The sequence below is a fragment of the Engystomops pustulosus genome, chromosome 7 (genome assembly GCF_040894005.1).
Source record: "Engystomops pustulosus chromosome 7, aEngPut4.maternal, whole genome shotgun sequence".
Lineage (NCBI taxonomy): Eukaryota > Metazoa > Chordata > Amphibia > Anura > Leptodactylidae > Engystomops > Engystomops pustulosus.
In genome coordinates this window covers 47,227,995-47,253,128 of record NC_092417.1, presented here as the reverse complement: position 1 = coordinate 47,253,128, position 25,134 = coordinate 47,227,995, and the positions used below count along the sequence as shown (strand labels likewise).

At 40.4% G+C, this 25,134-nt stretch overlaps 2 protein-coding genes across 5 annotated transcripts in view; one reads left to right on the top strand and one right to left on the bottom strand.

Moving 5' to 3' along the window:
• Positions 1-25,134, bottom strand: part of DAAM1 (dishevelled associated activator of morphogenesis 1) — a 144,739-nt gene that overhangs the window by 105,772 nt on the left and 13,833 nt on the right. The window lies entirely within an intron of this gene.
• LOC140069734 (potassium channel, subfamily K, member 16-like) overlaps positions 3,028-25,134 on the top strand; it is a 77,867-nt gene continuing 55,760 nt past the window's right edge. Inside the window, exon 1 of the mRNA XM_072115786.1 lies at positions 3,028-3,198. The gene's annotated coding sequence lies outside the window, so the exon portion shown is untranslated. The remainder of the gene's footprint in view (positions 3,199-25,134) is intronic.

Genomic DNA, 25,134 nt, shown 5'->3' with positions numbered 1-25,134 from the left:
ATGAAAGCAAAGTTTGAAGGAGAAAATAATTATTTCAAATGAAAAACAAATATTTCAAACCTTGTCAATGTCTGGACTACGTTTTCTATTCATTTCGCAACTCATTTGAAAAATAAAAACTTTAGTTTTCATGGAAAACAAAAAATTGTCTGGGTGATCCCAAACCTTTGAGCTGTAGTGTATAAAGTAAAAGGTGAAGTCAAGCAATTAATGGTAACTGCATGCAAACAAACAGGTTACATCAGGTACGGCACCCTTACACAAATCTAGACAGTATCCACTTAACTTCTTGACACAGTTGGCAGGAATACAATGATTTCAGCTAACTTTTCATATTTACAATCTAAAAAAAAATGTTTACAGTTGAATTTTTATAGTTCTATATTCAGACAAAGGATCTTTTGTTCTTGCAGCAGAACTTTTACACACATGCAATATTTACCTTAAAAAGCTTTTTCAGAACATTCTCAGACAACCTGTGATGCTGGATGTGTTCATATTATTTGAATTTACGCCTCCTTTATCCTCAAAAATAACTTTTTCAAAATAGTTGGATTAACTACAAGTGCTAAAGGGCTATGACACGCCCCCATAGCAATGCAGAGATGCCCCCTCGTCCATTCACAATGTTTTCTGAGGCCTAGCACACAGGTCTTCATGTACACAGACCTTCCCCGAAGCCAATGGAGCGGAGCCACTCATTGGCGGGCCTTTGTGCTTGGCTTTAGAGGACATCGCAAATGCACAAGGGGGCGTCTCTGCAGTGCTGCGGGGGCTGTGTAATAGCCACAGCACCAAAACTCGCAGGGGCTATGGTGAAGCAATTTAAGTTAATCTGCATATTTAAAAATAAATATTTTTGGAGGATCAAGGACTTACAAATTAAAATATGGGCACATCCAGCATTACCGTTTTTCCGAGAACATTCTGAAGAACCTTTTAAAGGCAAATATTATCTGTGTGTAAAAGTTCTGCTGCAATATTTGCCTTAAGAAGGTTTTTCAGAACATAATATATAAGGTATTGTTTTATAATAATTTGCCTAACAGTAGTAGTTAAACTGGCAAAACAAAAATTGATGTAATAGTTTCAGCCCAACTTTAGGTATGAGCAGAACACACTCCCCACCTTCAGGACAGTGAGTGACAAGCTGCGGTTTATAAGTGCATTCAGAACGACCACAACAGTATTCACTGACCGGCCAAGACCAACTAAATTTAGGACCCTTCAACCCAATGCGTACAGATCTTGTTAAATATATCCGTAGTAAACACACAGGAATAAAACCTATGGTTAACCATTTCTCGCTTCTATAAATGGCCTGGCTGATCTTAAATAAATGCAGTCTTCCTATCCAGACAACAGGACAGAAAGGACCGTGGTTTGCTGTGCGCACAACTTATCAACCATCACAACCATCCCACTTGTTAAAGTTGTTTACTTGGCTGAGTGGCCTTGCTCGGGAGGTTTTCAGGACAGTTTATGAACGTCAGCAATGTGTGGTCCATCAAGCAGCCGGCTGGTAAATAAGCAGAGAAAAGAATATAAGACACTGGCTGTACACCGAAGCACCCATGTCACCAGGTCCGGGCCTTCACAAAACTTCTGTCACACCAGAAATGAACTTAACATAACTAACTCGGGAGATCACTACAGTGGAGCTACATCTTTATCATCATAGTCCATAAGGTTGAAACAGTGATTGAATGGATTACGGATTACCCATTAAAGTGTTCAATAAGGTTAAACATATGGCTAAAATATAAGGTTACACATGTCCATATACGGCGGCCGTGTGATAGCCGCAAAACAGCAGCTAGCTCACAGCCACCATAGAGATGCATTATACAGTCACAGTGTAATGAGCAAACAAGGGGGCTTATTTACAAAGGGTCCGCAGATCGCATTTCCATCGGACTTACCGGCATTTTCGGGTTTTGCGTCACTGGGACAGGTATCTAGCAGGGGATTGAAATCAGAGGGCAGGCCGATCCGACTGATTTGGAATGAGCGTGAGAATTTAAACATTCAATTTGTGTTTCGCAAGACAATGCACCGGGAAGAAGAAGGTGAACTCCGACAGACCTGAGCAGGGAAGCGACACATGCAGGATATCGGTCACACTCCGTGCATTCCTGTCGGACAATGCACTTTCAGGGATCACACAGGACGGGTAAGTAAATGTACCGTATATACTCGTGTATAAATAGCATCCCTACAGGATGTTACTGAAGAAAGAAGACAAGCGCGGAAGACAGAAGAAGAGCCGCGCGGAAAACAGAAGAGGAGAGGCGCTGCGCATCGGGGCAGCCGGAGGGTGAGTATACAACTTATTTTTTTATTCTTTTAAGTACTGGGCTGGCTGTATACTACTGGGGGCAGGCTGGGCTGGCTGTATACTACAGGGGGCAGGGGGGGGGGTCTGTGACCAATGCATTTCCCACCCTCGGCTGATACTCGAGTCAACTGTTTTAACAGTTTTTGGTGGTAAAATTAGGGGTCTCGGCTTATACTCGAGTATATACGGTACTCCAATGTCTCACTGAACCGAGCCACAAAAGATAGGGCAGGTCCGATTCCTGTTCGCTATGTGGCAGGCTCAGTAGCTGGGAAGGTGGAGGTGTGAGGAGCATCCCCCTCCCTCTAATTGGGGTACAGCCCAGGTGAGCACATGGATGTGTGAATGAAGCTTTACTGCATGTCATGTTATACTTTACCATTTAAACTGGAATATAAAAACAACTTTTAGGTTATGATGTGAGCACAAATATGAGGAGTAGTTTTGCATACAGCGTTTTATGTGAATATATATATTACAACAAATCCAGTCAGTTTTAATTCAATAAAATTGCAACCATAAAAGGCGCGAGTTCCAGGGAGACTTAAAAATAAGCATGGGCTACTGAGAAAGGAGGGGGGAGTGCTTTTTGTGAACACCACCCCAATTATAGTAGGAACTGTCTGCATAAAGACATTGCTTCTCTTGTTATATTTAATACCACTTTCGCTGCTCTGTTTATTCAGTACCACTCAGTTGCCTGGTAAAAGTGAGAGATGGTTGTTCTATCCTGCCATATCGTCGTGAAGGCACAGACCTCCGGAGAGGGAGCGAACATACAATCAATCGCCAGCAGAATCTACCAGGGGACAACAACACAGCTTTCAAGAGTTGGTCTACCATAACTGTGGAAGAACACGGTAACGACCATGATTAACATATCAAATCTATTGTGAAATGCCCAGCTTAGTGATTCTATGAGGATAAGTCCAGTGAGACTGTACGGTGCTATACCGGTCTGCCACCCAACTAGTCTGAAGCTATAAAGAATTAATCTTGTGGCTTCTGATGGCATGAATAGGTCACTGGCTGTGTTTGATCCATAAACAAAAAGTTTTTTCATGGATCAGACACACACACAGATTCATATTCATGGACCCATCTCAAACACTGAAATCAACGGGTCTGAGAATAAATCATTCCAAATTGGAAACTGTAAATATAATATAAGTGATGGGAATATGTTGGCAGCTATAATATATCATTTATGTTTTGGACCCCGAATTTCTTATTTAGTTTTGTTACTTCTGGAAATGGATATGAATTCATACATTTAAAAGGGAACCCGTCAACTCAAAGGTCGTTTTTTTACTTGATGACAGGTTGGGATAGCCTCTGGCATGTTGATTTCAAAAATGCCTTTGTCGTGCATCTGAATAATTCCAGTGCTTTTTAATTGATGTTGTAACAGCACTTGGCTCCCTGTATGTAATTGTATTAGGAGGACAATCAGTTGTGGATGTGGATCAGGATTGTGTACAGTCAGTCAGTTAATTGGTGGATACTGTAATAGACAAATTTTAGAGAGACAGCCAAACTTTCCACTAGCTAAATTTCGCATGGTGATGGAATAGACTTTAGTGAATAAATAGCTGTATTTTTGGTATAATAGGGCAATTAATTTTGATCACGGATATGCGCGGCCGTCTGCTCCGCTCCTCTTGGGGAGCGACGCGGGGTCTGACGGAGGTACCTCGGACACAACCCCACCACCACCACCGTTCTTGGCAATCTCCGTCAGCCCCATAGAGATGAATGGAGCAGAACGTACCCATTGGTGATATATGGGAGCCTCATCACTGAGACACCCACTGATCAGCTAGTTAGGCCCTGTGGATGGGGCCCAATTTGTGTTGTGGAAAAACCCTTTAAAAGACCTGTAAAGGGGTGCAGAACTGCATTCCGCTGTTTCTGCCGTGCTGGTGGGGACCTGTGGCCCAGAGCCATTGGGGCTTAGTTTGCCAGTATAGATAGATCCTGGGGAGCTGCTGGGTCTTAGTCCCTACTGGTGCGATGTTGCAGTGATGTTGGACGCCATGTGATGCTGCACCGACAGACCAACTACAACAAGGTTAATGTGAAGTGATTTGCGTTTGGGAAACGTAACATTTTGTAATACATTAGATAGCAACGGTCCTCTGGCCTCATGCACACGACGCTATGGTCTTTTCTCCTCTGTAGATACGGCCGTTTTTATACGGTTGTGTGCACGGGGCCTTAGAATAAAATGGGTTACCATAGCTGCGGTGGAAACGAGATCTCCAAGTTTATTTGACATGATAAAGTTTGTGTCGCCAGACAACCAAAAATTAACAAATTGTACATGTGCGTCTGTAATACAAGGGATGTAATAGGACCAATGCTTGTAACTGTAAGGAAACTTTCAAAAACTGAAATCCTTCATCCTCGAAAAGAGCAATCAAACTTTGGGAACAATATACAGGCAGACCCCTTGTACGTAACCCGGGAACTGCCTGTATATGGTCTTTATAAATAGAACAAAAAGTTAGATCTTTACAAAATCATAACCTGGTTTAAAAAGGTATCTGTCTTCAGCAGAAAATTAAAGGGGTTGTCCGTCAGGATATTAATAGGGGATAAATCATTTTTTCCGTAAGTGGCCTATTAGCTGTTACAAACAAAAGAACTAATACAGAGGCACAACAGTAACATGGTGCCAATACTGCACACCCGCTACATCCTGCGTCGGGCCAGTACTAGGCTGTAATAGGTGCCCAATATCAATGCAATATTACAGCTATGCCACTTAATTTATCCTGGACATCCCCTTTAAATATTTTTTCTAGCTTTCCTTCTATTAGAATTAATTTGCGATAGAACAGTAACCTTTATACCGGGCCGGTGTATTGCCAATAACAAACTCATGGACTTGCCTTGGATCAATAACTTCAAAGAGGTTTTCCAGGTCCATTGTCTGTTGTTATTTTTTTGTGTTTTGAAGTATACAAGTCCACTGAGGAGAATTCATAAATTTTCACTGATCCTGCTAAATTTTTGAAACATTGCCCATGGCATTATTGTCTTGACAACCATTCATTTCTTGCATGTGTATGTAGAATGATTTATGGTGATGTAGCCATAAACTTACTGTTTAGTGCTCTGCTGAAGTCATCACTGATGTGTGGTCAGTGATTACCTGCTGACAGGTAAGAAATCAACCAACAAACCTGTTATTTTTCAGGCCTCGTGTACAAAAAGAGGGGAAAAAAAACTAATTGCACCTTGCCTGCAATAACATGCATCTGTGAACACGCTGTACGGTTGTCTTTGTAGGTTAAAAAACACGACCTAAGAACATAAAGTTGTAGGCTTATAAAATGTACTACTAACAACTAAAGCATTATTATCCAAATTAGGGTCAATTCAGACCACACCTTTTTCATCAGTAAGGCCTCAGGACACCAATGTTGTTTTGGGATATGTGCTAGAAATTATGTCAACAGACAGCACTTGGTCCTACAAATTTCTATGGGCTTACGCACACAACCAGGGTTTCCACTGCTCTGAGTACGAGCCACAAAACGAAAAATGGACTATTCCTGCCAGTGTTTTGGGCACATAGTAAGACCTTGTGCTCATGAGCGTGTGCAGTCATTGGCGAGTGAGGTCCTCTCAAACATTGATGACTACACATGTTCACGTACATGAGGCCTTACGTTGAGGCAAAACCATTTGTGGAGACTAAAAGGAGATAAGTTATAACTGAAAGATTTATACCACTTTTGGCTTTGGTTCTTAAAAACGATCCCAAAAAAAAAAAAAAAAAAAAACAAAAAATAACTGTGATTACCCTCAAATGCAATGATCTAGAATTCACTGCGCTGTGTAGGAAACAACTGATCTGGGGGATGAAAACCATGTTGTAAATTTATTACAAATATGAGTAGACCTAAAAACAGTAAAATTGGTTGGCATGGATTCGGCTTACAACTAGAATTCTTGTTTTTACTGCCACAAAGTTTACAAAATATGAAGACCGACTATAACTATGAACAAGATGCGAGGAGGAGGTTTCAACTATAAATATATGGTTAACGTCCAAAGTGGGAAACACCCATGAAATGGAGACCAGTCACTGCGGACACTTTCAGAACTGTAAATAAGCACTTGTAAAAGGGGTTTCAGCAAAATGAGAAAAACGTGGCCGCACATTGGATACCCACCTGCACCTCTCTGTTCCATTTTCTCTTTCTATAAGAAAAACATGGTGGTTATCTTCCCAAAACAAGACACACCTGTCCATGGATTGCGTCTGGTATTGCAGCTCATCGCCTTTAAAGGGAACCTGTCACCAGGGACCTCATTGTCACTAAAGACAAGTTACAGAAGCCCTGCTGTGCAAAAATGCCATTCTGCTTTCTCTAAGCATTTGCATTACAATAGAATTGTGCCTTATAATATACCTTGCATCCTGACAGAATCCTTTGTGTGGTCCCAGGGGTTGGGCTTTGGTTTGGATGGATGAATTTCAAAAATCAACATGTGACTTGTCTGTGCCGCTCACTCATCATCTCTTTGTCCCCACCTTTGTGCTCCTGTACAGCTCGTCTCTCCCCCATTGATGACAGCTCGCCAGGCTGTGAGCTCTGTGAAGGAGCAGGAGGGAGGAGCTGTACAGGAGCACAAAGGTGGGGACCAAGAGCTGAGCTGTCTGCAGCACTGACAAGTCACATGCTTTTTGAAATGCATCCAAACCAAAACCCAACCCCCAGGACTACACAGAGGATTCTGTCAGGGTGTAAGGTAAATTATAACACACAATTATATTGTAATGCAAATGCTTAGAGAAAGCAGAAAGGCAGATGTGCAATGCAGCTGTAATGGGCTTCTGTAACCCGTCTTTAGTAAAAATGAGGTTGGTGGTGACAGATTCCCTTTAAAGTCCATGGGACCACCGTGCAATAAAAGTTGTAGACAGGAGTGGCGCTGTTCTTGGAAGTATTCCCCAGTGCTTCTATGATTCACGATAGGCTCTGAAGGGATTTCCATTAGGACAACCACTTCTCTATAAATGCTGGTCAGCTGATGCCCACAAGGCAAATTCTTGGAACCATGGCCGATCAGCTGTTATCACACGGGGGAAGTTTTCTTTGGCCAAACATATCCAGCAAACATAATGCGTCCTAAACAAAGAGGTATCGGTTTCATATGTTTTTGTCCATACACAGCCTTGTCAAATATATTCCCATAGTGTAAAGAACTAAAGTAAAGAGGGAAAAGAAAAATATATTGCACAACTTCCATGTGATTATCATCTGGTACATATGATAACGTCAGAATTATCTAAGAACAACTTCTCTATTGGCCACCTGACCCATGTTTTCACAGTAACAACTATGCTATACTTCCCCACAAGATTAACATACCTTCATGATCCTCAGGTTTATGAGTGAAGGCCGGTGCCAAGCCGTGTCCGCAGAAGCAGATCCTGCAATAAACTCGGGCTCTGTACAAAGCACTAAACATCTGACATCCCGCATATTAAAATTTACACGACAAATTCCAGATAAGTCGCGACGTTACAGCAGATACATTTACTTTCAAGTTTATATCCTCAGGAGACAGGGTTTAAAAGACTGCCTAGCCAGACATTTCCTCTTGGACCCAGGTGGACAGGATACATTCGGTTCCCAGTGTTTATTCAGTTCTGTTACTTGTTTCCTTACTGGGAGGAACTTGTATGGAGAGTAAGGAATCCTATGACATCCTATGGACTGACAGGAGTTAGTGCATAGACCATAAAAGATATAGATCTGAAAACAAATCCCAGAACATGGCTGGAAGGAGCACCTGCGAAGAAGGATGATATAGTATTGTATATACAGACACAACCGTCCCGTATACATTATATGGATTGTCACTCCCTGAAGCCTATCAGCAGATTATACCCAGCTCATCTCTGCATTGGACCTTGGTTAAAAAGATGGACATCGGTGCTAATACAAAAAAAAAAAAAAAAGACTCTTTTCACAAGAGAAACTGACAAGAAGTTTGGCAAGAGTGGACAACCTCTCCAAATGGTCATATAATAATCATAATAATAATAATAATATTTAATTTATATAGCGCACACAGATTACGCAGCGCAAAGCTTGTCAAATTGGGACTCACAATCTAAACCACCTAACAGTATGTTTTTAAAGTGTGGGAGGAAACCGGAGGACCCGGAGGAAACCCACGCAAGCAGAGAACATACAAACTATTTGCAGATGGAGTCAATACTCGATGTGCTCTTAAGGACGCCTTCATACACATGAATAATAAGGATTTTCCTCTACAAGGAATTCTACAGGCGGCAAAATACAAAAATTAATTAAATGAGATAGAACACGGCAGAAGTCAATTACTAAAGGACACAGTGCGAGCACATGGACATCTGCGATATACCAATACTCCCTGTTTTATGGAACTAAAATAGCTTAATATTCATGCACATTTGTCATTTACAAGAATGAATAATTTAGGGCAGCCCTTCACATAGGTGCATAGGGTAGGCATGAGAAATACAAATCATTACTTATGTCATACATGGTATGGCCTGACAGGACTACAGATGGTGATCCCATTAGCTGCGGCAGATGGCAGTTCTCTCTGTACTTTCATCTTATGTATAACCCATCAATAAAATGCCTCAGGAAAAAAAAAAAAAAAGACGCAAAAAAATACGTCACAGGTTTTTTTCCTTTGAAAAACAATAATAAAAGTAGGAATAAGTTTTATGACAGACATACGGAAAACAGAATTCAAGTTCCTTCCGACTGCTAATGAATGTGAAGGATAAAATGGTAAAGATTTCTCTGGGTCTGTCTGGCCCCGGTCTATTACATGTGTAGTGCTTTAGAGCAGAGGTCCCCAACCGCCAGTCCGCGGACCAGGAACGGGCCGTTGCAGTTTATCAGCCGGTCCGCGCAGGGGGCCGCGGCTCCGCTCCCCCCGTTGAGTTGTTGGCTCAGGCTCCAGGCCGAGGCCTCGTCCACAGAGAGCAGCCCCGAGCTGCCGCCATTGTTGTTCACAGGGGCCCCCCCGACACCGCGGCCAGGCCTCCGCCGCCTCTGAAGGCCAAGGTCCTGCTGCCTCCCCCCGCTTTAGAGAACCACTAAACTTCTGTGGTTACAACATTTACTTTATATATTATGTAAAACATCTAAGATGTTACATACCGTACATTAATTAAAAGGGAACCTGTCATCCGATTTTACCAAATTAAAAACTACTGGTTCCCTCCGATAGGGTATGAAATGGCCTTTTTAGAAGAGTCATATTTAGCTTGAGGCAAGCCAAGCTTAGAGGCTGCAGGGGAAGCCTTGTCAAGAAGCTTTGCTTCTATAGCACATGGAAGCATGCTTTTGGTGTCATATAAAAAAATAAGAATCGTATCTTATAAGTGGTTGGTTCAATAAAGCGGTTCCTCAGCATGTATAGGTACCAGTACATGTGACTCCTTTCACTGCTCTAGGCCGTCCCCAAGGCATCTTCCACTGTGTGTCTCTTTTCATAGACAATCATGGGAGGGGGGGGGAATATGAATCATAATCTCCTGCTGCAGCTCCTCCTATTCATCAGTGTATTCATTTCTAAACAAAAGAATTACGGAGAGTCTGCACATAGCACAAAAGTAAGTAGCAGGACTGCAGAATAAATTGAACATTCAGGGATTATCCAAATGGCAGTAAAGGCACATGGGCAATTTATGTAAAAGAGCAGCCAATTCCTTTAAGACATACTGTATAGCAGTTGGGAATGTGAGCTGCAGATAAAAATCCAATTCCAATCTATTTTTTAAACTGCCTGTATCTCCGATTCTGTACCTAACAGAACCACATGCCTGTTTTGATCAGAAAGATGAAATTTAATATGACACCCGTGACTCTAGGGATTTCAAGTAAGAGGAAATTCTAGAAATTATTGTGCAGTTACAGGTTCCCTTTAAATGTCATTACCAAACAATAATATACATTTTTAAATAGCAGCATTAATTCCTTGGTGTTGTACATTTGAAAAGGCATAAAAGGAGAACAAATTTTTTTTAACAAATTGTGGCCTACTGTTTCAGCACATGACATATAGGACAGTAAAAAGCACTGTTAAAGTACTGTAGGTTTTAGATATAAAATGGAAACCATGATCCCATGCTGGGCTAATCGCCAAAAGGAAACCTGCAGCGATCAATGGGTCCCAGTGAATTATTTGATACTCCAGTGAATGAAACATAAAAAGTGTCCATCATATGAATAGGAAAAAAAAAAATTACCGTATATACTCGAGTATAAGCCGACCCGAGTATAAGCCAAGACCCCTAATTTCAACACAAAAAACTGGAAAAACCTATTGACTCGAGTATAAGCCGAGGGTGGGAAATGCATTGGTTACAGCCTCCCAGTATATAGTCTGCCAGCCCCTGTAGCATACAGCCTGCCCAACCCCTGTAGCATACAGCCTGCCCAACCCCTGTAGTAGGAAAAAAAATAACACTGTACTCATCTTTCCGACGTCCCCCATAGGTCCTCTTCTGTCTCAGACTGTCTGAGACAGAAGAGGACCTATGGGGGATGTCAGAAAGGTGAGTTTTGTCTTTATTTTTTTAGTTGACTCGCGTATAAGCCGAGTTAGAGTTTTTGAGCACAAATTTTGTGCTGAAAAACTAGGCTTATACTCGAGTATATAAGGTAAAAAAAAAAAAAAACAAGCAACATAAAGTGTTATTTATAGAGAGCCTATGACACAGATGTAGTCTTAACCCGTACAAATTGCCTTTCAAAAGGAAAAGTTCTATTCTTCGTTACACTCTATTTTTTCCATACTTTCAAGAATAACAATGATGAAATTTAACAAACGTCCCCTACTTTGCACAGTTTGGGCAAACACCTCCGCAGTCCTTCCAACCGATCCCTTGTTTCCCCACTGACAACTATCAGAAGAAAGGATGGAAGCTGCTCCGAGCCGCCACTCTTTGAAATCAGTTCAGATTGCATCTCAATCCTCCTGGGTTGTCAGTGTAATGTAGATAATAGAGTATTTGTAGCATGATATGATAATGCATTCTGCACGGATGACAATATTTTATTGTTTAAAACTATGTTATATTCTCTCTTGGGAAGGAAGGTCAGGATGATTTTTCGTGCGGAAACAAGAACAGACACTGTAAAAAAAAAAATCTGTTTGGTGAAATGAAACTTTTAGAAGACTAGAAACATTAAAAATGCTAAAGCCAAGAGCTCAGCACAGAATGTGAGAGATAAGGAGAAAGTTCTACAAAGTTTTACTCTGGGTACATTCTAAATCTTTTGTGGCACTATCCTATACTCAAGAGTAGACTTTTATACTTAAAAACAGAGTGTTCCTAATCTGCTGTCTCTGATACTAATGAAAATAATCTTGCCAGAGCAGAAAGCAGTGCACTGCAGTTGCGTATATGCCTTTATTGCCTTGAGGATAATCCCTGAATATTTATCAAGTGATTCAGCAGTTCTGCTATTTACTTTGTACTGTGTGCAGAAACTCCATGCTTCTTTCTTTACATGCTTGAGCTCTATTAAATAGAGTTATGACTCATCCTGCTCCCTCACAGTGGGTGATGCCATAAGGATGGCCTAAAGCAGTGAGAGAAGCTGAAGGGTTTCAAAAATTATGCAAATTAACCAGTGGGGCTCAGGGCTGCATAGATGTCAATGGTGCCTGGAGCCCCTTAGGGCATGATTTTTAAAACCTGTATTTCATAAAAACAAGGGCTTAAGAAGCTACAAGAAGAGCAGACCCTGTTAGAGGGGGCACACACCAGTATAATGAGTGTGCTTAGTTTACAATCCTTCATCCTGGTGGTACTTTAAGAAAGGAAACCCTTTTTTATTATTTAGAGATGCCAACTAAACCAGAATTCACAACGATTAATCTACACGCGTTCATCCTTTTTCAAACTGTATCCAAGTTCGGTCACGGTTTGCAATTGTAAGAGTTAATAATATCCACTCCAAACTACATGTCACTAAATTCTTGACTGTGAAAAAACAGGAGGCAATCACTGTCACAAAAAAAATGGAAGTGACTTGCAAAAGATCCAAAGATAAGATGACCAACCACAGAAACGATTTGTTACCAAAACGGCTCTCAAAGCAAATCCAGGTAATTACCCAGATTAGATCGCACGGCGGTCTAGCAAGAGCCGCTATCAGCCGCTGCTCTGTTTAGAAAACCTCCCCCAGAAAATGCTCCTAAATCGCTTCCATTCTATGTCCCAGCGAGGGCACTGAATAATGTGTCCCATTAAAGGAATTCTTGCTGTCTGTCTTTGGGACAAGCTAAATTTAGACCGGGGCCATTTATTAGATATACACTCATTAACTGCTAGGGGAGGATGTCACATGTCTGATTTTGAACAATGATGGCCTTGTGTATGTGGCGTGTCCCCCAAAGGTCTGTATGGCAGGCACACCATTATATTATAATAAAGCCTGAGATCATGTCTTTTATGCAGCCTATATGGTTGTTGGCAGGATATGGCTCTGTGTAATCAGGAGATACAAGATGTGAATGATCTCAAGATTAACTCACTTCTATAATGGAAAAGATGTTGTATACAGCCCAGGTTATTTGTATTTTATAATGATGCTGGTGCTGAAAAAACAGTATGATCTTCCAATGCAAGAAAATGTTAGAAAATATTCTAGAACATTTCATAAACTTTCAACATTGGGTTTTCAGAGAGTTTCAGCAGAGGTCATCTGAAGTTGGATGTTCTTAAAGGACATCTACCACCACGATCAAGGATTGTAAACCAAGCCCACTTACCGTACATGCTGATGTGGTGTGTGTCCCATCTGGCAGGATCCGTTCTTCTTTTAGCCTCTTAAGCCTTTGTATTTTTGAAGGTTTTGAATATTATGCAAATGTGCATGAGGGGCTCCAGGTTCCATTAACATGTATGGATGTTATAATTTTTTTTTAATAAAACAAGAGCTTAAAAAGCTAAAATAAGAGCAGATCCTCCAAGAAAGAGCAGACACCAGCATGTATGTGTGTTTGATTACAATCTTTGATCCTGGTGGTGGATTTCCTTTAAAAGACATATACCACCAGGATGAAGGATTGTAAAATAAAGCACACTTAGATGCTGGTGTGTGCTCTTTCTGGCAGGATCTGCTCTTTTACAAAAAAGGCTTTTAAAATTATGCAAAAGAAGCTAAAAGAAGATCACATCTTGGCACAGGGAGCACACACCAGTATGTCAGTGTGCTTGGTTTTTTAATCTTTCATCCTGGTGGTAGATGTCCTTTAAGTCTGGTATTGCCAATACTGTAAAGTATGGTAGGTTTGTATGTTTATCTGGAGCATGCAAATTAAATTTTATTAAAACACATCTAATATGTTACGACACCCTCTGCAGATTAACAGTAATTGCAACCCATGTGTTGTCCCTACTTAAAACTTGTAGAAGTGGTCAATCAGAACAAGTGGTCGTGAAGAACAAGCTTTAGTTTCCACATTTGCATATATATATATATCAATTCCCCCCCCCCCCCCCAAATAATAAAAAAAATATGAAATATGAAATTCTAAATATCTTGTCTAAACTAAATAAAATTAAATTTGTCTGGCCCAATAAAAGGGAACATTTTCCTGTAAATGTTCATATACACCTATTATGCCCAGCTAACCAGCAATCTAGAACATGTCACATCACCCAACATGAGGCCCCAGGGCCTATTTTTCTCTGACAAGCAATAACAAACCACATGGATTCCAATGTATGACTTTTAACATGGAATTTAGCCCTCAAGCACATGAGCATATACCATATGTCTCTATTCTAGGAACACTTGGTCAGAAGATATCCACACAAAACACAAAAGATGGGAGTAGGCATAGCCTTAGGAACCAAAACAGACCCTTCAGATATTATAAACCAAGGTGGGGGGAGGGGGACTAGTCGATAAAAATGTAGACAACTGGGTAGATCATATATAAATTGGAAAAGAGAAGAAGACCACTGAACCCTGGGATCCATAGATGAGCAGAACATTTTGGAGAATCATCTTGTAACATGGCGGTGATGCTTCACCTTTTCTTCCATTTTACGGATCACTGTGGGGGTCAAATGCCACCTGATCATAGTTTCATAGCCTGTCCCAAGGCAAGACACATCACATTACAAGTGTTTTTAATATAGTTCTATCCAATACATACGGCAATCAGGATGTGTCTCCACCTCTGACATATCAGTGTACAGATAGTCCCCAGGATACACACAAGAAAGGTTCCATAGGTTTGTACTTAAGTTGAATTTGTATGCAAGTCAAAACTGTATATTTAATTGTGCATCCAGACAAAAAAATTTTTGCCCCGGTGAACAATTGGAGTTTCAAAATATTTTGCTGTAATTGGACCAAGGATTATCAAGAAAGCTTCATTACAGACACCTTACAGCTGATCATTGCAGTCTGGGACTATAGTAAAGCATCCAGAGAGCTTCACCAGAGGTCACAGTGAGCAGAGGGGTCCGTCTGTAACTAAGGTTGTCTGCAAGTCAGGTGTCCTTAAGTAGGGGACCGCCTGTATACTTGTTCTGTACATATAATAGAACAAAACGTTGTTCTTTGTAGGGTTTTCCCTTTCCTATGGTATTTTCCTAAAAATCTTTGAATACATGGACAACCGGGTGTTCCCATTACCATTCTTATCAAATGAGTTTTACCCTACACAATTTGACACTCTATACACTGTTTAGATCATGTTTGACCAGTGTCGGGAGAGAATATGGATCTCAGGTGATGTGTGGCAGTATTGGCGCTGACCAATCTGATGTTGATGACTTACCCTGTAAAGGGCATCAGCTTCTTTAAAACCAGAAAGCCCACTCCAATTTCCCCAATACATTAATGCCAAAATTTTGAACCCCCCCCCCCCCCAAAAAAAAAAAAATAATATAGAATAATATAATAATATCCAAAACATTATGTGCCATCCAATAGTTTTTTGCTTTAACAATTCCTATCATTTTGAGTCATAACACTAGCTGCAGAGCGTTGAGTTCCCTCAGATAGCGCAACGTGGAGGCCAAGTGTGACAATGCTGCAGTCTGTGCTTTTATCTAGTCCATCTCAACCTCAAGTATATTGGTGTAAAGAAAGTTATTGTAGCGCTGAAAGAATCTTTCGAACAAGAATAATGAGGTCTTTTCTTCTGATAAATAGAACATTTTCATTTGGCTACAGGAATCTTTTGTGTCCTACAGAGACCACCTGCAAGGTGACAGATTAAGGAACCACGGAACAATATATACTGTGTATTCACATTAACCGTTAACAGAATACAAAAAAAAAAACAAAAAAAAAAAAAAACAAAAAAAAAAAAAAAAAGGGGAAAAACAAATGATTATGGACAGGTCATATTAGTTGGGTTAAAGGGAACCTACCACCACGATTCTACCTATAAAAGGTAGAACAGATGGTAGGTGGATGTATGGGAGCAAATCCTCACGTCTCCGCTATCTATCTTTTTAAAACTTTAATACCGTAATATGTTAATTTTCTTAAGCAGGTACTGGGGCGTGGAGTAGCCGGACACGAAGCTACACTCCACGGCTACTCCACACCCCAGTAGCCTCTTTTCTCCTTCTTCCCCGACATCTTCGGCGCACAGCTTCTATGGCTGCGGAGCGGTGGCCGCGCAGCCACGGCCGGGCTACTCCGCGCCCCAGGAGCAGTTTAAGAAAACCAGCATATTAGGGTGTTAAAGTTTTAAAAAGATAGGGGGCACGTGAGGATTAGCTCTAAAAAGGTCTATCCTCACGTCCCTTACATCCACCTACCACCTGATCTACCTTTATAGGTAGAATCGTGGTGGTAGGTTCCCTTTAAAGACTTCTGAAATCTTGATCTTGAATGATTGTCATTAAGGTTTTTTTAAAGGGTATTCCTACCTCGAAAAGGTACCTTACTAGGAAACAGAGGGTCCAACCATTGGACCCCTACAAATAAAGGGTTTCCCATATTCCAAAAAAATCAAGGGAAACGCTGCACTGATTCAGCTCCTTATTTTCTGAACCTTTTAGAGACAGAGTGCCCAAACTAAAAGCAAAACTTACTTTTATGCCGCAAAGTGCCAACATGACAATTTAAACAGTAACCTATTGATCCCTGCTGTATCAATCGTATTGGCATACTGAGGACACCAATACAATAGAAAGAAGATATAGAAATTTGAATTGTAGTTTCCTTCCAGTGTTCCCCGACTAGGAAGAATCAGGGGGCAGCACGGTGGCTTAGTGGTTAGCATTACAGCCGTGCAGCACTGGACAAAAATCTGCAAAAAGTTTGTTTGTTTGTGCTCTCCGTGTTTGCGTGGGTTTCCTCCGGTTCCTCCAGTTTCCCCCCACACTCCAAAACATACTGGTAAATTGATTAGATTGTGAGCCCCATTGGGGACAGGGACTGATTTGGGAAGCTCTGTGCAGCGCTGCATAATCTGTGTGCGTTATATAAATAAAGGAATTATTATTATTAATTAGGAGACCCAGAGCAGGAGCTGCTACAATAATCTCTTTTTTTCTTTATTAGGGGTTGTCAAATTCCAGCAAATAATTGATATTGTTTCTTTCTGTATCAATTCTTTAAGGTTTCCTATTGTTGTCTGCTTGCTGTCAAACAGGAAGCTTCTTTGTTTATTTCCTGTAGATAAACACCGGTCCACGGTCATGTGATGTCACACAGATGCCATACACCTGTGTGACATCACATGACCATGGACACGTTTATCCACAGGAAGTAAATGATGAAGCTTCCTATAGAATAACAGCAAGCAGAGATCTAGATAACAGTGCGGAATTGATACAGAAAGTGAACTGGAAAATTTAATAACTTTTCATTACACAAATATTTGCTATAATGTGCTAAAAGTGGGCAATCCCTTTAACGCTGCTCCTCTTATTTTAGTGACACTACAGATCAGTCGGTCACTTGTCCTTTAAACATGTCTGGACTATAATTGATTTTGAGAACTCGTCCTATTGTCCATGAACACAATGGGGGGGAGGGGGGAGATAAATTGAGGTCTGATTTAGCCGTCTAGCTCAAATGAAATCTGGGTCACAGCGATTGCTTCTGGCTTGTCACAAAGTATTTGATACAAAAGCACGTCACCAGTGTGCCAACTTGTTAGCAATCCTTAATCTGATGCGATTTAATGAGAGTGGCCGTCGGAAAAGAGCAGCGCGCCCTGCGTTCCGTCTACCCGTAACAAAACGTGTATTCTATTCCTCATAGGAGTAAAAAAAAAAAAAAAGCTTCAGTTTTATTCATCAACCTTCTTAAAAGTTTTGTTTATAGACCTGTCACAGAGAAAAAATTATTTTAGGCTCAACTTTTGTAAACATAATATTCATCATATTAAATGATGTTGGCTCAGTATTTACATACACACAAAGATTTGTAATGGCGAGATATCACAGACCCGGCTTCTTCTAGATAGTTAACATTCTGTACTGAAGAGGGAACATTGTGTGAAAACAAAGTTGACAGCTAGTGAAAGATTACATGTGACAACACAGTGCTCTGCATTATGGCGTTATTTACTATGGCTCAAGACACCGGATTAGAAAAAAAAAAAAATAATATACACAAAAAAAAAAAATTCTACACTAATATAGTAATATTCCAATGCAATTTTCCTGAATAGAGTACCGTATGCAACTCAGGGCCGGCGCTATGGGTAGGCAAAGGTGGCAATTGCCCAGGGCCCCTGGGAGAAAGGGGAGAATCTCTTCTTTCAAATGAATCTTGAATTTTGTTTCTAGGTGCCATGGATCCAGAGATATTCAGGTTTAAAGTGAGAATATCCGGTGCCATTTTTATATATAAAAATCACTCCCAACGGCAGTTTAACAGTTAATAGCTCCGTTTTCCTACATTTTAGAAACACAAATTTAGATTCATATAAAAGAGGAGACTCTCTTCTTTCATAGGAAAAAGGAAGTAAGGTTCTATGTGTCACAGAGCCAGAGATACAGCCCCCTGAAATTAACCCCCTCCCCCCAATCCAGATTCTTAGCTATCAGGCTGCAGGGAGCATTTGCTGCACACAGGAGCTGCTGCACCTCACAGATAATGGAAATATTCACTTTATATGTTACTACATTTTGAGAAGGGATAATATCAACTAATATTCATGTTTTTAACCCTTCTCTATGCAGAACTATCTAAGAACACACTTTGGGCCACATGTATCAATCGTTTTTTTCTGTTGTTTTTGCGCCTTTTCATTCAGGCGCACCGTTTTTGTCCCATTTTTGCGACTAAACGCCAAACTAGCTGCGCAGCAAAAATACCCAGCTTTCCCTCATTTATCCTAGCAATCCAGATGTTTTGCTGTGCCTAATGATATTCATCATTTGCGACTTTTAATTTAGGCGCAAAAACTGGCGCAAAAACACTCCAGCCCGAAGGTGGCGTTAACTGAGAAGAAAGCACTGAGCCCCTTTGCAGAGCAGCTCATTTCTAGCAGCAAAGATCAGCCAGACACTGCAGACACTAGAACATATAATACAGACATGAGATACTCTGCAGACACTAGAACATATAATACAGACATGAGATGCTCTGCAGACACTAGAACATATAATACAGACATGAGATACTCTGCAGACAGGAGCTGCAGACTCTATTTACAGTTCATCACCTTCTATTTACAAAACATTCTGCAGAATCCTGAGCTCAAAGCAAGAGAGAAGAGAACATTACAGAATGTTGCACATAGTACAGACAAGTGTCCCCCATGTAATTCTGCACAGTATCACCAGTGTTTCAGAGGGGAATACTGAGCAGAATTACAGGGGTGCAGCAGGAGATCAGCACTGGGGGATCCCCTCCAGGAGAAGCCCCTGCTGAGGAGGTCACTGGGTGCTGGGTGTCACACACCTGGGTGCTGCTGTGAGGGTCATTCTCATTCTGGGATGTGGGAGAAGCAGAGAGGAGCTTGTAGCAGGATCACATGTAAGTGCCTGAATCTAACATTGCGCCAAAATTGCGCCTAAACTATGTTAAAGTAAAGTGATTAATAAGAGACAGGAAATTAACTTATCACAGATGGTTGTAGCTTGTGATAATTCTGGAAAACAGTGCGCCAGAATTTAGGTGCAACTACTACACTTAGGCGCACAAAAGTGATAAATGTGGCCCTTTCTCTCTTATTCCCTTTTATTTTGTGATACTGTTTTAGGAAAGTAGATTTTCTTTATATAAGTATTCTGGATTTGTACATATTTTAGAGGAAATTTTGAATGTTAATTGCCAAATGCATCGCCTGGTTGTCTGCTTTCAAAATGATACAGGTTTTATGGCGCCTTTACTTTTTATTCTGTTTTATTGATATATTTTGCAGGTTGTGACTGTCTAAAAATGTCTAGCTGAAAAGCAGATATCTAGTTATTACAGTTTTAGTGATATTATGTGGATTTATTTATGTGAACATATCAATAGGGCACATTTGTGAACTCTACAAATGTCCATGTATTACATTTAGGAGATGTGAAGGTAAACATTTTCTCTTTGGATCAAATTTTTTGCCATCAAAGTCAAATTTTAAGTATTTTTAATAAAATGTTTCAATTTGAATCAAAATTGCATGAAGGTGCCTATGTCTATAAAATTTTTGATGCAATTTTGAAAATGGGGCAAGTGTCTGCTTTCAGAAAATATCGGTCCCTCTCCCCAATGGGCCTCACAGTCTAATCAACCTACCAGTAAGTATCATTTATCTATCTCCTATAAAATTCTCCCATATTACAGTTTGTTTTACCATACTAAAGGAGCCTCTTGCTGACTGTGACTGGTCATAAAATAGTTTTATTTTGGGGCCCCACTTTTAGTTTTGCCCAGGGCCCCACTTAGCCTAGAACCGGCCCTGATGCAACTCTGCAGCTCTAAAAGTTTTCCACCTTCTATAAACATATCCTTCCATATGGACACCCACACTATGGCAGGGAACTATAGCTCATTTCCCATTAATGTGAATGGGAGCTTAGCTTCAATTCCTGGTGCTGGAGCTACATAAAACTGAGCTGTGCCTATTGCTATAAATAAAGGGGGCCAGACCGCTGGACCCACCCCATCAGATTGATTTTGATGACCTAATCTACAGATGGATGATCCATATCGCAAAATTAAAAATCACTTATCTTGGCGATTCATAATTTTTCACTGAACCCATTTGAACCCTTATGAACAAATGTGATTATTCACCGATGCCTTACTGAAGCATTCTATTCAATGGGCTTTTTCACACCTTTTTCACTGATCAGGTTTTTTTTAGTGATCAGTTTAGAACCTGTTCTTTTTGAGTTTACTGACAAGTGAAGTGTTAAAAAGCCAGTTGAAAATGAATGGCTCAGTAAGACATCAGTGACAAATCACTGAAGCCAGGAAGAGAAAACTAATATGTATGTGTCCATTAGCCAAAATGGGTTCAGTGAGAAATCACTGATGTGAAAGAAAAAAAACACCAATGTAAAACCACCCTTAATTTTGAACTCCAGCTATTAATATGGAAAATTCCAAAATAGGTGCAATACTGAGATGAATATTCATTGCCAGATCTGATAAGGACTGGTCTTCATCCAATGCCAGAAAAACACATGAATGAGGATATGTAGGGCTCATTACCCCTCGTGTAGAATTAGCAATGCAACAGTGCCCCCGGTGGCAAAATATATAATACTCATTGATGAGTACTCTTAACAATTTATAACAATTCATAATACAGACGGTCCCCGACTTAAGAACACCTGACTTACAGATGACCCCTAGTTACAAACGGACCTCTGGATGTTGGTAATTTACTGTACTTTAGCCCCAAGCTACAATAAACAGCTGTAACAGTTATCACAGGTTTATTAAGATTTATTGTTAATCTTGGTTTTTATGACAACCTAACATTTTTTAAATCCAAATTGACACCGACACCAAAAAAAAAATTTGACTGGTGTTACAATTATAAAATATACAGGCTGTATTCTTTAACAATCTGCATCAACTTTGCAGAGGCAGGCCAACCATGCATTACTCTTGTAATACTACATACTATTGTTGTCCATGTTACACTGGGGTACCCCACAATCATATGAATGGCAGCTGCTGATAAATAGGGGCTCTCTGTAGGGAACCTCTATGACATCCATATGTCCCATTAGTAAGACAACCCCTTATAACTAATACATGGCTTAGTGGTTCAGTTCCTAGAACTTTCACAAGGCATCTAGTCTATTAACATTCCACAAACAGAAAAAACGGATCCTCAGCTATGAAGTAAACAGCACATATAGTCTGAACCACCATGGCAATGAAAGGGTTAGAGTGGACACATTCTTAAATGTTTGCTAGGCATACAGAAGGGCTAAACAACAGAGGGGGTAATTCCGGGTATACATGGTCACACAAGACAAGCACAGTCATGAGAACCTTTAGCCTTGAATTCATTTAGGACCTTAATGACCTTCCTTGGAAAAATAGCTACTAATCCTACCAATGTAAACATAGATTTTTTCCAAGGTCACACCTAAAAGCTGTCTATTTATTGGAGTTACAAGTATATCACTTCCATTACTATCCTACAACTGAAGGAGAATGGCGAAGATGAGCAAGTCTACTGGTGGGTTTTTCTGGACCGGACTCCGTATCAGTGGACTGAACTTAGCATGTAAGTTGAGACCATTGGTTTGAGATTCAGTCCCAGGATTTTTCCAGCATACAGAATGTTTTTTCAGACCAACCTTGCTCACGAGCAACCGACCATAATGGGTTGAAGGCTACCAAGACCAGTAGAAGCTTGATCTCCTGAGAAAACGACCAGTTTGGTCCCGAATTCCAACACCATTTCTGCACCATGTTGCGCTGAAATCAACAACAAAAAAAAAAACCCACCACCATTTTCACAAGTTCTTCATTATTAATGAAGAAAGCTCTCGCTTGGAAGTCTTGCATTATTTTCTCCCGTCTTTGACTGCCTCATATGGGGCCTATTACTGATAACTGCATCATAAATCACAGCCCCAACATATGAAAGTATTTACAAAATGAAGGTATTTAGCAATCCTTTTTCTTAATGTTTTAACTGCTGGGAAGAGATGAAATTCACGCTCTACATCAAGATGCCAACAACATAATAAAGTACATCGCTGTAAAGCTTTCATTGGTTCAGTATTTATCATCACCAGGCAAGATAGAAAGATGGACTCATACCAGAAGCCTGATGAAAATAACGCGTTGAGGGAATTGAAGAACTTGAAGAAGCCATTGACCAAACATTCCGAGATGTCTTCACTGTTAGAACATTAGTTCTCGTTGAAGCAAAACAATTAAGGACAATGAATATTTGCATCTGTGCACTCACAGAAAACCCCTGCTAAAGGCTATAAAAGTAATGACTAATATACAATCAGTTTCCATTAAATTTTGGACTCCCCAATCCCCAGGTCACAGGTTTTTTTTTATTAATTTTAAATGACAGATTTGCAGAAAAGATTTGGCAAAAAGATAACTGGAGATAAATCTCTAAGAAATAATGCATAGTTAGCTAATAAAAGGTGATCTGGGAGACAAGTACGATTGTTAAATACTAGAATTATAAAGAGCTCAACAACAGCAACCCAACAATTCATATTACTCAAACCAAGTCTACCCAATAGCTGGGAGACCACACCCCATGTACACAAAGCTGAGCTGGTTTGGTGGAGCTTTCTTCGGGTGACTCTTCTTACACGAAATCTACCATCAAAATCCATCATGATAAACCAAGGCCACTTACTCATAGATCCAGACACTGTGACTGTGGTAAACTTAATATATTTGTTTGTTCATGGCTTTCTTCTTAAATCAACTTTTAAAATTATGCTAACGAGTCTGTAGTACTGTAGCTTTACAGGCTTTTACAGCATCTCCCCTCTCCCTGATGTAATCTCACACAGTAGGAGGATGAAGTGCTCCTTTCACATTGTATGGTACAGCAAATAGGGGCTCTGGTAACACCCTCCAAAGCTCCAAAGCCCTACGGGTTCATAAGCATATTTATAAAAGGAGGACCTGGATAACAAAAAGATTACCATAATAATGGTGTCTGGATCTATGAGTAAGTGTCTCTGGTATATCAAGCTTGATTTAGATGGGAGAATTCCTTTAAAACTGACCCTAGGCTCTTGGAGTACCTTTGTCAATCAGCTGATTCTACCAAATGCCTCAAAGAGCTTTTTACTTTTTTTTTTTCTTTCGAAGGAAACTTACCAGAATGAAAGTATGTGCTTAGCCTCACTGTCCTGGTGGTAGACTATATTTTACATCTACCAAAAGGGGTTTCCAGGATCAGGTGCTTTTAAATATAGGTCCCGTGGAGGGGTGTGTGTGTGTGCGCGTACTAGTATATTCACCCTTTTCTGGGGCTCCAGCTCACAGTCAGCCTGTGTGCAGCCTACAACTGCTGCAGTATCGGGTGCACACATTCCAACCCATTCTCACAAACAGAAACCGGTGATGACGGGTGGTACCGGGCCGAACCAGAGAGTATAGAGAGTTTGATATTTTTATTCCCCCATGTGACCTAGAATTGAAATCGCATGATCCCAGGCAACCACTTTAAGGCTACAGAAATCCTATGTTTCTTTCCTTAGTTTCCTCACTTCTTTTTTTTTTCACACAAGTTTCTTTAGGGAATTTAACATTACTTCCTCCGCTTTATTCAATTCTCTCATTTGCAATATATGAGCTACAAAGGCTAAACATCTAATTATCGTTAAGTATCCAAAGAATGAGCCCTTTAGTAGACGACTAGATCAAAAGCATGGTATTCAGCACCCAGCAGTGTGGAACCAAGAACAATACTGCCGCTCTATGACTGATTTATGGCCTCATTTTACCAGAGCAGCCAAATGCAACCGACCCACAAAGCCAAGCCGTGGGGATTAAGCCACCTTTTGTCAGGTTCCTTTGCCTCTGCTGATATATTTGGTATGCTGTCCAATATTTTCAAGTGTCCATGTATTTGCTCCTAATACCTGCGGTCAGCAAAGCAGATTCCACATTCTCTGTCTTGGATATAATGGCACACCTACTAATAATAATAATTCCTTTATTTATATAGCACACACATATTACGCAGCGCTGCACAGAGCTTACCAAATCAGTCCCTGTGCCCCACAATCTAATGACCCTACCAGTATGTTTTGGTCCTCAGTTAATAAATCTGATTTTTGGCGCTCAATAACTGAAAAAAAAAAAAAAAAAGTGGTTCAACACACAAAGCTAGTGCGAATCTTTCCATCATACCTTCCCTAGGCGTTTCTAAATTTGTTGTGTTTTGGTTGCGTTTACATTGCGTTTTGAAATGTAACACAACAGCTGCGGAAAGGTGATTAGCCTAATTATATTACTGTTAAAAATTGCGTTTACACAATGCAGGGTAAACGCGATGCTAACATATGTGTTAATGCATACGTTATGTTAATGCAATGTTAACCTTTGCATTAGCATTACACAAATGTTAACAGTAATGTAATTGGGCAAATCAGCTCTCCTCAGCTGTTGTAGTGTGTTTTAAAATGCAATTAAAATGCAACGTATAATAATAATTCCTTTATTCATATAGCGCAAACAGATTCTACAGAACTTGCCAAATCGGTCCCTGTCCCCAATGGGGCTCACAATCTAATCAACCTACCAGTATGCTTTGGAGTGTGGGAGGAAACCGGAAGACCCGGAAAGAACATATAAACTCTTTGCAGATGTTGACCTGGATGTGTG